Source organism: Triticum urartu, chromosome 1, assembly GCF_003073215.2.
Source record: "Triticum urartu cultivar G1812 chromosome 1, Tu2.1, whole genome shotgun sequence".
In the NCBI taxonomy this organism is placed as follows: domain Eukaryota; kingdom Viridiplantae; phylum Streptophyta; class Magnoliopsida; order Poales; family Poaceae; genus Triticum; species Triticum urartu.
Window position 1 is genome coordinate 26,051,644 of NC_053022.1, and position 19,389 is coordinate 26,071,032.

Here is a 19,389-nt window from a genome sequence, read left to right on the forward strand (position 1 = left end):
TAGTGCATCAAGATCGTCACCACGCCGTCGTGCTGACGGAACTCTTCCCCGACACTTTGCTGGATCGGAGTCCGGGGATCGTCATCGAGCTGAACGTGTGCTCGAACTCGGAGGTGCTGTAGTTTCGGTGTTTGATCGGTTGGATCGTGAAGATGTACGACTACTTCCTCTACGTTGTGTCAACGCTTCCGCAGTCGGTCTGCGAGGGTACGTAGACAACACTCTCCCCTCTCGTTGCTTTGCATCACCATGATCTTGTGTGTGCGTAGGACAATTTTTGAAATTACTACGAAACCCAACAGTGGCATCCAAGCCTAGGTTTTATGGTTTGATGTTATTTGCACGAGTAGAACACAAGTGAGTTGTGGGCGATATAAGTCATACTGCCTACCAGCATGTCATACTTGGTTCGGCGGTATTGTTGGACGAGACGACCCGGACCAACATTACGCGTACGCTTACGCGAGACCGGTTCCCCCGACGTGCTTTGCACACAGGTGGCTTGCGGGCGACTGTCTCTCCAACTTTAGTTGAACCAAGTGTGGCTACGCCCGGTCCTTGCAAAGGTTAAAACAGAGTCTATTTGACAAACTATCGTTGTGGTTTTGATGCGTAGGTGAGATTGGTTCTTGCTTAAGCCCGTAGCAGCCACGTAAAACTTGCAACAACAAAGTAGAGGACGTCTAACTTGTTTTTGCAGGGCATGTTGTGATGTGATATGGTCAAGGCATGATGCTGAATTTTATTGTATGAGATGATCATGTTTTGTAACCGAGTTATCGGCAACTGGCAGGAGCCATATGGTTGTCGCTTTATTGTATGCAATGCAATCGCGATGTAATGCTTTACTTTATTACTAAACGGTAGTGATAGTCGTGGAAGCATAAGATTGGCGAGACGACAACGATGCTACGATGGAGATCAAGGTGTCGCGCCGGTGACGATGGTGATCATAACGGTGCTTCGGAGATGGAGATCACAAGCACAAGATGATGATGGCCATATCATATCACTTATATTGATTGCATGAGATGTGTATCCTTTTATGCATCTTATCTTGCTTTGATTGACGGTAGCATTATAAGATGATCTCTCACTAAATTATCAAGAAGTGTTCTCCCTGAGTATGCACCGTTGCCAAAGTTCGTCGTGCCCAGACACCACGTGATGATCGGGTGTGATAAGCTCTACGTCCATCTACAACGGGTGCAAGCCAGTTTTGCACACGCAGAATACTCAGGTTAAACTTGACGAGCCTAGCATATGCAGATATGGCCTCGGAACACGGAGACCGAAAGGTCGAGCGTGAATCATATAGTAGATATGATCAACATAACGATGTTCACCATTGAAAATTACTCCATCTCACGTGATGATCGGTTATGGTTTAGTTGATTTGGATCACGTAATCACTTAGAAGATTAGAGGGATGTCTATCTAAGTGGGAGTTCTTAAGTAATTTGATTAATTGAACTTAAACTTATCATGAACTTAGTACCTGATAGTATCTTGCTTGTTTATGTTGATTGTAGATAGATGGCTCGTGCTGTTGTTTCGTTGAATTTTAATGCGTTCCTTGAGAAAGCAAAGTTGAAAGATGATGGTAGCAATTATACGGACTGGGTCCGTAACTTGAGGATTATCCTCATTGCTACTCAGAAGAATTACGTCCTGGAAGCACCGCTGGGTGCCAGGCCTGCTGCTGGAGCAACACCAGATGTTATGAACGTCTCGCAGAGCAAAGCTGATGACTACTCAATAGTTCAGTGTGCCATGCTTTACGGCTTAGAATCGGGACTTCAACGACGTTTTGAACGTCATGGAGCATATGAGATGTTCCAGGAGTTGAAGTTAATATTTCAAGCAAATGCCCGGATTGAGAGATATGAAGTCTCCAATAAGTTCTATAGCTGCAAGATGGAGGAGAACAGTTATGTCAGTGAGCATATACTCAAAATGTCTGGGTATAATAATCACTTGATTCAATTGGGAGTTAATCTTCCGGATGATTGCATCATTGACAGAATTCTCCAATCACTGCCACCAAGCTACAAGAGCTTCGTGATGAACTATAATATGCAAGGGATGAACAAGACTATTCCCGAGCTCTTCGCAATGCTGAAAGCTGCGGAGGTAGAAATCAAGAAGGAGCATCAAGTGTTGATGGTTAACAAGACCACTAGTTTCAAGAAAAAGGGCAAAGGGAAGAAAGGGGAACTTCAAGAAGAACAGCAAGCAAGTTGCTGCTCAGAAGAAGAAACCCAAGTCTGGACCTAAGCCTGAAACTGAGTGCTTCTACTGCAAGCAGACTGGTCACTGGAAGCGGAACTGCCCCAAGTATTTGGCGGATAAGAAGGATGGCAAGGTGAACAAAGGTATATGTGATATACATGTTATTGATGTGTACCTTACTAGAGCTCGCAGTAGCACCTGGGTATTTGATACTGGTTCTGTTGCTAATATTTGCAACTCGAAACAGGGACTACGGAATAAGCGGGCACTGGCAAAGGACGAGGTGACGATGCGCGTGGGAAACGGTTCCAAAGTCGATGTGATCGCGGTTGGCACGCGACCTCTACATCTACCTTCGGGATTAATATTAGACCTAAATAATTGTTATTTGGTGCCAGCGTTGAGCATGAACATTATATCTGGATCTTGTTTAATGCGAGACGGTTATTCATTTAAATCAGAGAATAATGGTTGTTCTATTTATATGAGTAATATATTTTATGGTCATGCACCCTTGAAGAGTGGTCTGTTCTTATTGAATCTCGATAGTAGTAATACACATATTCATAATGTTAAAGCCAAAAGATGCAGAGTTGATAATGAAAGTGCAACTTATTTGTGGCACTGTCGTTTAGGTCATATCGGTATAAAGCGCATGAAGAAACTCCATACTGATGGACTTTTGGAACCAGTTGATTATGAATCACTTGGTACTTGCGAACCGTGCCTCATGGGCAAGATGACTAAAACACCGTTCTCCGGTACTATGGAGAGAGCAACAGATTTGTTGGAAATCATACATACCGATGTATGTGGTCCGATGAATATTGAGGCTCGTGGCGGATATCGTAATTTTCTCACCTTCAGAGATGATTTAAGCAGATATGGGTATATCTACTTAATGAAACATAAGTCTGAAACATTTGAAAAGTTCAAAGAATTTCAGAGTGAAGTTGAAAATCATCGTAACAAGAAAATAAAGTTTCTACGATCTGATCGTGGAGGAGAATATTTGAGTTACGAGTTTGGTGTACATTTGAAAAATTGTGGAATAGTTTCGCAACTCACGCCACCCGGAACACCACAGCGTAATGGTGTGTCCGAACGTCGTAATCGTACTTTACTGGATATGGTGCGATCTATGATGTCTTACTGATTTACCGCTATCGTTTTGGGGTTATGCTTTAGAGACGGCCACATTCACGTTAAATAGGGCACCATCAAAATCCGTTGAGACGACGCCTTATGAACTGTGGTTTGGCAAGAAACCGAAGTTGTCGTTTCTTAAAGTTTGGGGCTGCGATGCTTATGTGAAAAAGCTTCAACCTGATAAGCTCGAACCCAAATCGGAGAAATGTGTCTTCATAGGATACCCAAAGGAGACTGTTGGGTACACCTTCTATCACAGATCCGAAGGCAAGACATTCGTTGCTAAGAATGGATCCTTTCTAGAGAAGGAGTTTCTCTCGAAAGAAGTGAGTGGGAGGAAAGTAGAACTTGACGAGGTAACTGTACCTGCTCCCTTACTGGAAAGTAGTACATCACAGAAAACTGTTTCAGTGACACCTACACCAGTTAGTGAGGAAGCCAATGATAATGATCATGAAACTTCAGATCAAGATACTACTGAACCTCGTAGATCAACCAGAGTAAGATCCGCACCAGAGTGGTACGGTAATCCTGTTCTGGAAGTCATGCTACTAGATCATGATGAACCTACGAACTATGAAGAATCGATGGTGAGCCCAGATTCTGCAAAGTGGCTTGAAGTCATGAAATCTGAGATGGGATCCATGTATGAGAACAAAGTATGGACTTTGGTTGACTTGCCCGATGATCGGCAAGCAATTGAGAATAAATGGATCTTCAAGAAGAAGACTGACGCTGATGGTAATGTTACTGTCTACAAAGCTCGACTTGTCGCGAAAGGTTTTCGACAAGTTCAAGGGGTTGACTACGTTGAGACTTTCTCACCCGTAGCGATGCTTAAGTCCGTCCGAATCATGTTAGCGATTGCCGCATTTTATGATTATGAAATTTGGCAGATGGATGTCAAAACTGCATTCCTGAATGGATTTCTGGAAGAAGAGTTGTATATGATGCAACCGGAAGGTTTTGTCAATCCAAAGGGAGCTAACAAAGTGTGCAAGCTCCAGCGATCCATTTATGGACTGGTGCAAGCCTCTCGGAGTTGGAATAAACGTTTTGATAGTGTGATCAAAGCATTTGGTTTTATACAGACTTTCGGAGAAGCCTGTATTTACAAGAAAGTGAGTGGGAGCTCTGTAGCATTTCTGATATTATATGTGGATGACATATTGCTGATTGGAAATGATATAGGATTTCTGGATAGCATAAAGGGATACTTGAATAAGAGTTTTTCAATGAAAGACCTCGGTGAAGCTGCTTACATATTAGGCATAAAGATCTATAGAGATAGATCAAGACGCTTAATTGGACTTTCACAAAGCACATACCTTGACAAGATTTTGAAGAAGTTCAAAATGGATCAAGCAAAGAAAGGATTCTTGCCTGTGTTACAAGGTGTGAAGTTGAGTAAGACTCAATGCCCGACCACTGCAGAAGATAGAGAGAATATGAAAGATGTTCCCTATGCATCAGCCATAGGATCTATCATGTATGCAATGCTGTGTACCAGACCTGATGTGTGCCTTGCTATAAGTTTAGCAGGGAGGTACCAAAGTAATCCAGGAGTGGATCACTGGACAGCGGTCAAGAACATCCTGAAGTACCTGAAAAGGACTAAGGATATGTTTCTCGTATATGGAGGTGACAAAGAGCTCATCGTAAATGGTTACGTTGATGCAAGCTTTGACACTGATCCGGATGATTCTAAATCGCAAACCGGATACGTGTTTACATTAAACGGTGGAGCTGTCAGTTGGTGCAGTTCTAAACAAAGCGTCATAGCGGGATCTACATGTGAAGCGGAGTACATAGCTGCTTCGGAAGCAGCGAACGAAGGAGTCTGGATGAAGGAGTTAATATCCGATCTAGGTGTCATACCTAGTGCATCGGGTCCAATGAAAATATTTTGTGACAATACTGGTGCAATTGCCTTGGCAAAGGAATCCAGATTTCACAAGAGGACCAAGCACATCAAGAGACGCTTCAATTCCATCCGGGATCTAGTCCAGGTGGGAGACATAGAGATTTGCAAGATACATACGGATCTGAATGTTGCAGACCCGTTGACTAAGCCTCTTCCACGAGCAAAACATGATCAGCACCAAGGCTCCATGGGTGTTAGAATCATTACAGTGTAATCTAGATTATTGACTCTAGTGCAAGTGGGAGACTGAAGGAAATATGCCCTAGAGGCAATAATAAAGTTATTATTTATTTCCTTATATCATGATAAATGTTTGTTATTCATGCTAGAATTGTATTAACCGGAAACATAATACATGTGTGAATACATAGACAAAACAGAGTGTCACTAGTATGCCTCTACTAGACTAGCTCGTTAATCAAAGATGGTTATGTTTCCTAACCATAGACAAAGGAGTTGTTATTTGATTAACGAGGTCACATCATTAGTTGAATGATCTGATTGACATGACCCATTCCATTAGCTTAGCACCCGATCATTTAGTATGTTGCTAATGCTTTTTTCTTCATGACTTATACATGTTCCTATGACTATGAGATTATGCAACTCCCGTTTACCGGAGGAACACTTTGGGTGCTACCAAACGTCACAACGTAACTGGGTGATTATAAAGGAGCATTACAGGTGTCTCCAAAGGTAGATGTTGGGTTGGCGTATTTCGAGATTAGGATTTGTCACTCCGATTGTCGGAGAGGGATCTCTGGGCCCTCTCGGTAATGCACATCACATAAGCCTTGCAAGCATTGCAACTAATAAGTTAGTTGCGAGATGATGTATTACAAAACGAGTAAAGAGACTTGCCGGTAACGAGATTGAACTAGGTATTGGATACCGACGATCGAATCTCGGGCAAGTAACATACCGATGACAAAGGGAACAACGTATGTTGTTATGCGGTCTGACCGATAAAGATCTTCGTAGAATATGTAGGAGCCAATATGGGCATCCAGGTCCCGCTATTGGTTATTGACCGGAGACATGTCTCGGTCATGTCTACATTGTTCTCGAACCCGTAGGGTCCGCACGCTTAAGGTTTCGATGACAGTTATATTATGAGTTTATGGCATTTTGATGTACTGAAGGTTGTTCGGAGTCCCGGATGTGATCACGGACATGAAGAGGAGTCTCGAAATGGTTGAGACGTAAAGATTGATATATTGAAGCCTATGTTTGGATATCGGAAGTGTTCCGGGTGAAATCGGGATTTTACCGGAGTACCGGGAAGGTTACCGGAACCCCCCGGGAGCCATATGGGCCTTAATGGGCCTTAGTGGAAAGGAGAAAGGGGCAGCCCAAGGTGCGCGCCTCCCCTCCCCTAGAGTCCTATTAGGACAAGGAGAGGTGGCCGGCCCCCCTCTCCTCTTTCCCCTCGGGAATCTAGTTCCAACTAGGATTGGGGGGGATCCTACTCTCCAGGAGTAGGACTCCTCCTGCGCCCTCCTCCTTGGCCGGCAGCCTCCCCTTGGCTCCTTTATATACTGAGGCAGGGGCACCCCAGAAACACACAAGTTGATCCACGTGATCTATTCCTTAGCCGTGTGCGGTGCCCCTAGCCACCATAGTCCTCGATAATACTGTAGCGGAGTTTAGGCGAAGCCCTGCTGCTGTAGTGCATCAAGATCGTCACCACGCCGTCGTGCTGATGGAACTCTTCCCCGACACTTTGCTGGATTGGAGTCCGGGGATCGTCATCGAGCTGAACGTGTGCTCGAACTCGGAGGTGCCGTAGTTTCGGTGCTTGATCGGTTGGATCGTGAAGACGTACGACTACTTCCTTTACGTCGTGTCATCGCTTCCGCAGTCGGTCTGCGTTGGGTATGTAGACAACACTCTCCCCCCTCGTTGACCACAACATGTCCCTAGTAAGCCTCTAGTTGACTAGCTCGTTGATCAACAGATAGTCATGGTTTCCTGACTATGGACATTAGATGTCATTGATAACGGGATCACATCATTAGGAGAATGATGTGATTGACAAGACCCAATCCTAAGGATAGCACAAGATCGTGTAGTTCGTCTGCTAGAGCTTTTCTAATGTCAAGTATCATTTTCTTAGACCACGAGATTGTGAAACTCCCGGATACTGTAGGAATACTTTGGGTGTGCCAAACGTCACAACGTAACTGGGTGACTATAAAGGTGCACTACAGGTATCTCCGAAAGTGTCTGTTGGGTTGGCACGAATCGAGACTGGGATTTGTCACTCCGTATGACGGAGAGGTATCTCTGTGCCCACTCGGTAAGACATCATCGTAATGAGCTCAATGTTACTAAGGGTTGGTCATGGGATGATGTGTTACGGAACGAGTAAAGAGACTTGCCGGTAACGAGATTGAACGAGGTATCGGGATACCGACGATCGAATCTCAGGCAAAGTATCATATCAATAGACAAAGGGAATTGAATACGGATTTGATTGAATCCCCGACATCGTGGTTCATCCGATGAGATCATTGTGGAACATGTGGGAGCCAACATGGGTATCCAGATCCCGCTGGTGGTTATTGGTCGGAGAGTTCTCTCGGTCATGTCTGCATGGTTCCCGAACCCATAGGGTCTACACACTTAAGGTTCGGTGACGCTAGGGTTGTAGAGATATTAGTATGCGGTTACCCAAAAGTTGTTCGGAGTCCCGGATGAGATCCGCCCGGATGTTACGAGGAGTTCCAGAATGGTCCGGAGGTAAAGATTTGAATATAGGAAGTCTAGTTTCGGCTACCGGGAAAGTTTCGAGGGTCATCGGCATTGTACCGGGACCACCAGAAGGGTCCCGGGGGTCCACCGGGTGGGGCCACCTATCCCGGAGGGCCCCATGGGCTGAAGTGGGAAAGGAACCAGCCCTTGGTGGGCTGGTGCGCCCCCCATGGTCCTCCTCCTGCGCCTAGGGTTGGAAACCCTGGGGGTAGGGGGCGCCCCACCAAACTTGGGGGGCAAGTTCCCCCCTAAGCCGCCGCCCCTCCCTAGATGGGATCTATAAGGGGGGCGGTGCCCCCCTGGCCCCTATATATAGTGGAGGGGAGGGAGGGCAGCCGCACCCCAAGCCCCTGGCGCCTTCCTCCCTCCCGTGACACCTCTTCCTCCCCGCTTGCGCTTGGCGAAGCCCTGCCGGGATCCCGCTACTTCCACCACTAGGCCGTCGTGCTGCTGGATCTCCATCAACCTCTCCTTCCCTTGCTGGATCAAGAAGGAGGAGATGTCTCTCCCAACCGTACGTGTGTTGAACGTGGAGGTGCCGTCCGTTCGGCGCTCGGTCATAGGTGATTTGGATCACGACGAGTACGACTCCGTCAACCCCGTTCTCTTGAACGCTTCCGCTCGCGATCTACAAAGGAATGTAGATGCACTCCCCTCTCCCTCGTTGCTTGATGACTCCATAGATTGATCTTGGTGATGCGTATAATTTTTTTAATTTCGGCAACGATCCCCAACAGTGGTATCAGAGCTAGGTCTATGCGTAGTTTCTATGCACGAGTAGAACACACGTTGTTGTGGGCATCGATTTTGTCAATTTACTTGCCGTTACTAGTCTTATCTTGATTCGGCGGCATCGTGGGATGAAGCGGCCCGGACCGACCTTACACGTACACTTACGTGATACAGGTTCCACCGACTGACATGCACTAGTTGCATAAGGTGGCTAGCGGGTGTCTGTCTCTCCCACTTTAGTCGGATCGGATTCGATGAAAAGGGTCCTTATGAAGGGTAAATAGAAATTGGCATATCACGTTGTGGTTTTGGCGTAGGAAAGAAACGTTCTTGCTAAGAAACCTATGGCAGACACGTAAAAATTTGCAACAACAATTAGAGGACGTCTAACTTGTTTTTGCAGCATATGCCATGTGATGTGATATGGCCAAAAGGATGTGATGAATGATATATGTGATGTATGAGATTGATCATGTTCTTGTAATAGGAATCACGACTTGCATGTCGATGAGTATGACAACCGGCAGGAGCCATAGGAGTTGTCTTAATTTATTTATGACCTGCGTGTCAAGATAAACGTCATGTAATTACTTTACTTTATTGCTAAACCGTTAGCCATAGTAGTAGAAGTAATAGATGACGAGACAACTTCATGAAGACACGATGATGGAGATCATGATGATGGAGATCATGGTGACATGCCGGTGACGATGATGATCATGGCGCCCCGAAGATGGAGATCAAAAGGAGCAAAATGATATTGGCCATATCATGTCACTATTTGATTGCATGTGATGTTTATCATGTTTTACATCTTATTTGCTTAGAACGACGGTAGCTTAAATAAGATGATCCCTCGCAATAATTTCAAGAAAGTGTTTCCCCTAACTATGCACCATTGCGAAGGTTCGTTTTTTCGAAGCACCACGTGATGATCGGGTGTGATAGATTCTAACGTTCGAATACAACGGGTGTAAGACAGATTTACACACGCAATACACTTAGGTTGACTTGATGAGCCTAGCATGTATAGACATGGCCTCGGAACACGGAAGACTGAAAGGTCGAACATGAGTCGTATAGAAGATACGATCAACATGAAGATGTTCACCGATGATGACTAGTCCGTCTCACGTGATGATCGGACACGGCCTAGTTGACTCGGATAATGTATCACTTAGATGACTAGAGGGATGTCTATCTGAGTGGGAGTTCATTAAATAATTTGATTAGATGAACTTAATTATCATGAACTTAGTCTAAAATCTTTACAATATGTCTTGTAGATCAAATGGCCCACGCTAATGTTGCCCTCAACTTCAACGCGTTCCTAGAGAAAACCAAGCTGAAAGACGATCGTAGCAACTATATGGACTGGGTCCGGAACTTGAGGATCATCCTCATAGCTGCCAAGAAAGCATATGTCCTTGAAGCACCGCTAGGTGATGCACCAGCCCCAGCAAACCAAGACGTTATGAACGCTTGGTAGACCCGTGTTGATGATTACTCCCTGGTTCAGTGCGGCATGCTTTACAGCTTAGAACCAGGGATCCAAAAGCGTTTCGAGCAGCACGGAGCATATGAGATGTTCCAAGAGCTAAAAATGGTTTTCCAAGCTCATGCCCGGGTCGAGAGATATGAAGTCTCCGACAAGTTCTATAGTTGTAAGATGGAGGAGAATAGGTCCGTCAGCGAGCACATACTCAAAATGTCTGGGTTGCACAACCTCTTGACTCAGCTGGGAGTTAATCTCCCGGATGACGCGGTCGTTGACAGAATCCTTCAGTCGCTTCCACCAAGCTACAAGAGCTTTGTGATGAACTTCAATATGCAGGGGATGGAAAAGACCATTCCTGAGGTATATTCAATGCTGAAATCAGCGGAGGTGGAGATCAAAAAGGAACATCAAGTGTTGATGGTGAATAAAACCACTAAGTTCAAGAAAGGCAAGGGTAAGAAGAACTTCAAGAAGGACGGCAAGGGAGTTTCCGCGCCCGGTAAGCCAGTTGCCGGGAAGAAGCCAAAGAATGGACCCAAGCCTGAGACTAAGTGCTTTTATTGCAAGGGAAGTGGTGACTGGAAGCGGAACTGCCCCAAGTACTTAGCGGACAAGAAGGCCGGCAAAACCAAAGGTATATGTGATATACATGTTATTGATGTGTACCTTACCAGTACTCGTAGTAGCTCCTGGGTATTTGATACCGGTGCGGTTGCTCATATTTGTAACTCAAAACAGGAGCTGCAGAATAAGCGGAGACTGGCGAAGGACGAGGTGACGATGCACGTCGGGAATGGTTCCAAGGTCGATGTGATCGCCGCCTACGGGATTAGTTTTAAACCTCAATAATTGTTATTTAGTGCCATCTTTGAGCATGAACATTGTATTAGGATCTCGTTTAATACGAGATGGCTACTCATTTAAATCCGAGAATAATGGTTGTTCTATTTATATGAGAGATATGTTTTATGCTCATGCCCTGCTGGTGAATGGTTTATTCTTAATGAATATCGAACGTAATGTTACACATATTCATAGTGTGAATACCAAAAGATGTAAGGTTGATAATGATAGTCCCACATACTTGTGGCACTGCCGCCTTGGTCACATTGGTGTCAAACGCATGAAGAAGCTCCATGCAGATGGACTTTTGGAGTCTCTTGATTACGAATCATTTGACACGTGTGAACCATGCCTCTTGGGTAAAATGACCAAGACTCTGTTCTCCGGAACAATGGAGCGAGCAACCAACTTATTGGAAATCATACATACTGATGTGTGCGGTCCAATGAGTGTTGAGGCTCGCGGTGGCTATCGTTATGTTATCACCCTCACTGATGACTTGAGTAGATATGGGTATGTCTACTTAATGAAACACAAGTTTGAGACCTTTGAAAAGTTCAAGGAATTTCAGAGTGAGGTTGAGAATCAACGTGACAGGAAAATCAAGTTCTTACGATCAGATCGTGGGGGAGAATATTTGACTCACGAATTTGGCACGCACTTAAGGAAATGTGGAATAGTTTCACAACTCACGCCGCCTGGAACACCTCAGCGTAATGGTGTGTCCGAACGTCGTAATCGCACTCTATTGGATATGGTGCGATCTATGATGTCTCTTACCGATCTCTCGCTCTCATTTTGGGGCTATGCTTTAGAGACTGCCGCATTCACTTTAAATAGGGCTCCGTCGAAATCCGTTGAGACGACACCGTATGAATTATGGTTTGGGAAAAAAACTAAGCCATCGTTTCTAAAAGTTTGGGGATGCGATGCTTATGTCAAGAAACTTCAACCTGAAAAGCTCGAACCCAAGTCGGAAAAATGCGTCTTCATAGGATACCCTAAGGAAACCATTGGGTATACCTTCTACCTCAGATCCGAAGGCAAGATCTTTGTTGCCAACAACGGATCCTTTCTGGAGAAAGAGTTTCTCTCGAAAGAAGTAAGTGGGAGGAAAGTAGAGCTTGATGAAGTACTGCCTCTTGAAACGGAAAGTAGCGCAGCTCAGGAAGATGTTCCTGTGGTGCCTGCACCGACTAGAGGGGAAGTTAATGATGATGATCAAGGTACTTCGGATCAAGATCCTACTGAACTTCGTAGGTCCACAAGGACACGTTCCGCACCAGAGTGGTATGGCAACCCTGTCCTGGAAATCATGTTGTTAGACAACGGTGAACCTTTGAACTATGAAGAAGCGATGGCGGGCCCATATTCCAACAAATGGCTTGAATCCATGCAATCCGAGATAGGATCCATGTATGATAACAAAGTATGGACTTTGATAGACTTGCCCGATGATCAGCGAGCGATAGAAAATAAATGGATCTTTAAGAAGAAGACATGCGTGGATGGTAATGTGACCATCTATAAGGCTTGGCTTGTTGCTAAGGGTTATCGACAAGTTCAAGGGGTTGACTACGATGAGACTTTCTCACCCGTAGCGAAGCTGAAGTCCGTCCGAATCATGTTAGCAATTGCCGCATTCTATGATTATGAGATATGGCAAATGGACGTCAAAACGGCATTCCTTAACGGCTTTCTTAAGGAAGAATTGTATATGATGCAGCCGGAAGGTTTTGTCGATCCTAAGAATGCTAACAAGTTATGCAAGCTCCAGCGCTCCATCTATGGGCTGGTGCAAGCATCTCGGAGTTGGAACATTCGCTTCGATGAAATGATCAAAGCGTTTGGGTTTATGCAGACTTATGGAGAAGCCTGCGTTTACAAGAAAGTGAGTGGGAGCTCTGTAGCATTTCTCATATTATATGTGGATGACATACTATTGATGGGAAATGATATAGAATTCTTGGAAAGCATAAAGGCCTACTTGAACAAGTGTTTTTCAATGAAGGACCTTGGAGAAGCTGCTTATATATTAGGCATCAAGATCTATAGAGATAGATCAAGACGCCTCATTGGTCTTTCACAAAGTACGTACCTTGACAAGATATTGAAGAAGTTCAATATGGATCAGTCCAAGAAGGGGTTCTTGCCTGTATTGCAAGGTGTGCGATTGAGCACGGCTCAATGCCTGACCACGACAGAAGATAGAGAAAAGATGAGTGGCGTCCCCTATGCCTCGGCCATAGGGTCTATTATGTATGCCATGCTGTGTACCAGACCCGATGTAAACCATGCCGTAAGTTTGGTAGGAAGGTACCAAAGTAATCCCGGCATGGAACACTGGACAGCGGTCAAAAATATCCTGAAGTACCTGAAGAGGACTAAGGATATGTTTCTCGTTTATGGAGGTGACGAAGAGCTCGTCGTAAAGGGTTACGTCGATGCTAGCTTCGACACAGATCTGGATGACTCTAAGTCACAAACCGGATACGTGTATATTTTGAATGGTGGGGCAGTCAGCTGGTGCAGTTGCAAGCAAAGCGTTGTGGCGTGATCTACATGTGAAGCGGAGTACATGGCAGCCTCGGAGGCAGCACAAGAAGCAATCTGGGTGAAGGAGTTCATTACCGACCTAGGACTTATTCCCAATGCGTCGGGCCCGATGACTCTCTTCTGTGACAACACTCGAGCTATTGCCCTTGCCAAGGAGCCCAGGTTTCACAGGAAGACCAGGCATATCAAGCGTCGCTTCAACTCCATTCGTGATAATGTTCAAAATGGAGATATAGATATTTGTAAAGTACATACGGACCTGAATGTCGCAGATCCGTTGACTAAACCTCTTCCTCGAGCAAAACATGATCAACACCAGAACTCTATGGGTGTTCGATTCATAACAATGTAACTAGATTATTCACTCTAGTGCAAGTGGGAGACTGTTGGAAATATGCCCTAGAGGCAATAATAAAATGGTTATTATTATATTTCCTTGTTCATGGTAATTGTCTATTGTTCATGCTATAATTGTGTTATCCGGAAATCGTAATACATGTGTGAATACATAGACCACAACATGTCCCTAGTAAGCCTCTAGTTGACTAGCTCGTTGATCAACAGATGGTCATGGTTTCCTAACTATGGACATTAGATGTCATTGATAACGGGATCGCATCATTAGGAGAATGATGTGCGGAGAAGACCCAATCCTAAGCATAGCACAAGATCGTGTAGTTCGTCTGCTAGAGCTTTTCTAATGTCAAGTATCATTTCCTTAGACCATGAGATTGTGCAACTCCCGGATACTGTAGGAATACTTTGGGTGTGCCAAACGTCACAATGTAACTGGGTGACTATAAAGGTGCACTACGGGTATCTCTGAAAGTGTCTGTTGGGTTGGCACGAATCGAGACTGGGATTTGTCACTCCGTATGACGGAGAGGTATCTCTAGGCCCACTCGCTAAGACATCATCGTAATGAGCTCAATGTGACTAAGGGTTGGTCACGGGATGATGTGTTACGGAACGAGTAAAGAGACTTGCCGGTAACGAGATTGAACGGGGTATTGGGATACCGACAATCGAATCTCGAGCAAGTATCATACCGATAGACAAAGGGAATTGAATACGGATTTGATTGAATCCTCGACATCGTGGTTCATCCGATGAGATCATCGTGGAACATGTGGGAGCCAACATGGGTATCCAGATCCTGCTATTGGTTATTGACCGGAGAGTTGTCTCGGTCATGTCTGCATGGTTCCCGAACCCGTAGGGTCTACACACTTAAGGTTCGGTGACGCTAGGGTTGTAGAGATATTAGTATGCGGTTACCCGAAAGTTGTTCGGAGTCCCGGATGAGATCCGCCCGGACGATACGAGGAGTTCCGGAATGGTCCGGAGGTAAAGATTTGTATATAGGAAGTCCAGTTTCGGCCACCGGGAAAGTTTCGGGGGGTCATCGGTATTGTACCGGGACCACCGGAAAGGTCCCGGGGGTCCACCGGGTGGGGCCACCTATCCCGGAGGGCCCCATGGGCTGAAGTGGGAAGGGAACCAGCCCCTGGTGGGCTGGTGCGCCCCCCATGGGCCTCCTCCTGCACCTAGGGTTGGAAACCCTGGGGTGGGGGCACCCCACCAAACTTGGGGGGCAAGTTCCCCCCTAGGCCGCCGCCCCTCCCTAGATGGGATCTACAAGGTGGCCGGCGCCCCCTGGCCCCTATATATAGTGGAGGGGAGGGAGGGCAGCCGCACCCCAAGCCCCTGGCGCCTCCCTCCCTCCCGTGACACCTCTTTCTCCCCGCTTACGCTTGGCGAAGCCCTGCCGGTATCCCGCTACTTCCACCACCACACCGTCGTGCTGCTGGATCTCCATCAGCCTCTCCTTCCCTTGCTGTATCAAGAAGGAGGAGACGTCTCTCCCAACCGTACGTGTGTTGAACGCGGAGGTGCCGTCCGTTCGGCGCTCGGTCATCGGTGATTTGGATCACGACGAGTACGACTCCATCAACCCCGTTCTCTTGAATGCTTCCGCTCACGATCTACAAGGGTATGTAGATGCACTCCCCTCTCCCTCGTTGCTAGATGACTCCATAGATTGATCTTGGTGATGCCTAGAATTTTTTTAATTTCTGCAACGATCCCCAAAATGCGGGGGAAGCGAAAAACCACGGTCGATGTGGGTGGCGAGCAAGACACACTCACCCGGCCGCGGTTGTGGCTCCGTTTCTCCCTTCGGCAGGCGTGCAGACTTATGGACGATCAGCCCTAGCTCGGCCATATCATCCAAGTCCTCCTGCCGAAGCGAAGATCGGATCCAGTCTCCCTGGATCCTACCCGACGGCAACCCCAAGCGCGACGAAGACCCCCGATTCATTTTCTTACTCTTCGCCGCCCCTGTCGCCTTCTTCGCATGCTCTAGCGCCGCCATTTTGTCCTTCCCCATGGCGGCGGAGCGACGGTGTCGAGAGAGATTGGTCTGGGCAAAGCGGAGATGCGAGAGGAAGAAGAAGGAGAATGGGCACGCACAGTGCAAACGCTTCGGCCTCGCCGCTTTTGAAGGCCTACCTCCGAGTGGCTGACGCGTGGGCCCGAGCGATCCTGTCAAATCCCCCCAATAGTTGCACACGAAATATGTGGCGAAAAAGGTGGCGCAGAAATCGAGAAGTCCTATTTATCTACTCCACTTACCGCGGGGTGCTCCGCCTGGCGCGTTTCCACCAAAATTTCGAATCCCGGGAAATCCGGGATCCTTTGCAACCGGTCACGCCAAAGATTTCATGTCAGAGATATCATTCGATAGATGCAGCAGTACAAACCAGTCGGCAATTTCTGAATCGATCAAGGCGACTGAAACGAAGCTGAAGTTCTAAACAACTGACCTCCACTTGGAGACAAAGACAAGACAATCAAGATTAAAAGCAAGGTCAACTTCATCCTTCTTTTTCACTCAAACCTCGATCCATTCGGGGGCTAATGATGTGGACACAAACCTAGGGTAGGGTAATAGGCCTGACCTATACGTCCTACCCAAGGTCCTTGTCCTAAGAATGAATAAGTTCAAGAATCAGAAGAAGGGATCCGGCAAAGATGTCGAGAAATCCACTCGACTTACCATCCACTCGATGATCCCAATTTATCCAAGTCACTCGACCATCGAACCACTCGACGAAAAGAAGACCTAAAGCCGCTCTGCACGGCAACGGTCGGGCATTTACTCATATATTTAATGATCATTTGTAGCACTTTACTATGGACGTTACCTGTAACGCTCCTCCTTTATGAACATTGAACCCTGTGTAACGGAGGGAAGCTAGGGTCCTGGCGCACTCTATATAAGCCACCCCCCTCCTCTAGGACAAGGGTTCGCACCCCCTGTAACTCACACGCTTATAATCCAGCCGACCGCCTCCGGGCTCCGAGACATAGGGCTATTACTTCCTCCGAGAAGGGCCTGAACTCGTAAAACTTGCGTCTACAACTCCTCCATAGCTAGGATCTTGCCTCTACATTCCTACCCCCTATTCTACTATCAGACTTAGAACCACGACACACGGTGCAAGGCATGCTCGCCTCTCACACGCGTGCAAGGACGGTCAACGTCCGGATCACGTTGGCGAACCTCCAGAAGGGCAATAACAGCATCACTAATTACGTTGGTAAGATTAGAGCTTTGTGTGATGAACTAATGGCTTCAGGGAAGAAGGTTGATGAAGAGGATGTTGTCTCTCACATCCTCACTGGACTCGATGAGTAGTTCGACCCGGTGGTCTCGGCCATGTGCTCCAGGGTCGAACCAGTCGCCGTCACGGAGCTGTATTCACAGCTGCTGAGCTTCGAGACTCGCATGAGTCTGCGCGGCGGATCCTCTCAGTCATCTGCAAACGCCGCGACTCGTGGCCGCTTCAACAAGAACAACGGCGGCGGTGGTGACCGCGGCCGGATCTTCCCCAACAAACAGGCTGGCGGCGGTGGTGACCGCGCCCGTGGCAACTTCCCCAAGTCACCCAACCCACCAAACCGTGGGAATGGGGGCAACAATGGCAACGGCGGCGGCGGTGGGAACTACTCCAACAATCCCTCTGCCAAGCCGACCTGTCAGATCTGCGGCAAGATAGGGCACGTAGCATGGAAGTGTTGGAAGCGCTATGACTCCTCATACCAAGGGGGAGAGAAGCGCTCGAAAAACATTGCGGCTCCCCAATACGGAGTCGACACCAACTGGTACCTGGATAGTGGTGCTACAAACCACATCACAGGTGATCTAGAGAAGCTCACGGTTCGAGACCGGTACACTGGAGAAGATCAGATACACACGGCGAGTGGTTGAGGTATGACTATAGCTCATATTGGTCAATCTCATATTTCTACCCCAGAATGTGATCTTCTCCTTAATGATGTCCTACATGTACTCGAGGCAGACAAGAGTCTTATCTCTGCTAGCCGACTTGCCATTGACAATGATACATTTGTTGAAATTCACCCTCATTCTTTTTTTTGTAAAGGGTCGAGGATCGAGGAGGGTTCTGCTGCAAGGTAGGGGTAGGAGAGGATTATACCCTGTCAAACACATGGAACGAGGCGCCAAGAAGCATGTGCTAAATGTCACCCCCTCCCCGGATAGGTGGCACCGGCGCCTAGGGCATCCTTCATCTTCTATTGTTAGCAAAATAATTAGCCACAATAAGCTTCCATGTGTTAAGTTAGTTGATGAATTTGTTTGTGATTCTTGTAAGCGAGGCAAAAGCCATCAGTTGCCTTATTCGAAATCAATAAGTGAATCAAAATTTCTTTTGGAACTTATTTTCTTTGATGTATGGGGGCCAGCAGTTGAATCCGTAGGTAGAAAGAAATACTATGTGAGCTTCATCGATGATTTCAGTAAGTTCACATGGATCTACCTAATTAAACAAAGTCAGAAGTTTTTCAAAAATTTCATGACTTTCAAAACCTTGTTGAAAGACAGTTTGATCGTAAAATTCTCGCTCTCCAAACCGACTGGGGTGGAGAATATGTAAAACTAAATTCCTTTTTCACTAAAGTTGGCATATCTCATCATGTTTCCTGCCCCCATGCACACCAGAAAAACGGGTCAGCAGAGCGTCAACATCGACATATTGTCGAAGTTGGCCTCTCTCTTTTAGCCCAAGCATGCATGCCTCTCAAATTTTGGGACGAGGCCTTCATTGCGTCTACCTATCTCATCAACAGACTACCAAGTAAAGTCATCAACTTTCAAACACCTCTTGAAAAGTTGTGTCACGAAAAACCCAACTACTCATCTCTCTGTGTCTTTGGGTGTGCCTGTTGGCCAAACTTGCGTCCATACAACACTCATAAACTCCAATCCCGATCAAAACAGTGTGCCTTTTTAGGTTACAGTAATCTTCACAAGGGGTTTAAGTGTCTTGACATATCCATTGGACGAGTCTATATTTCTAGAGATTTAGTCTTTGATAAGGCAGTGTTTCCCTTTGCCACCTTAAATCCAAACACCGGTGCTCGCCTTCGGGCCGAAATCCTTCTTTTGTCTTCGGAGCTTTTAAATCCAACTGATCACGGGGGAGAGAAATATGTAGATGATCATTTGGCTAATAGTTATCCTGATGCTACTAATTGGAGCAGTCAAAAAATTGTTGTTCCGCCGTGTGATTTTATGCAGAACCAGAGTTGCACTGGCGCTGGACACGAGGACGATTTGGCTGACGGCGCTGATCCCGAGAGATTCGGTGTAGGCGGGCCTCCCGCTGCTGGTGCA

General features: G+C 46.5%; 1 pseudogene; it reads left to right on the forward strand.

The window, feature by feature from the left end:
- Positions 1–17,334: 17,334 nt before the first annotated feature.
- LOC125533303 lies at positions 17,335–17,473 on the forward strand (annotated as a pseudogene).
- Positions 17,474–19,389: the final 1,916 nt, after the last annotated feature.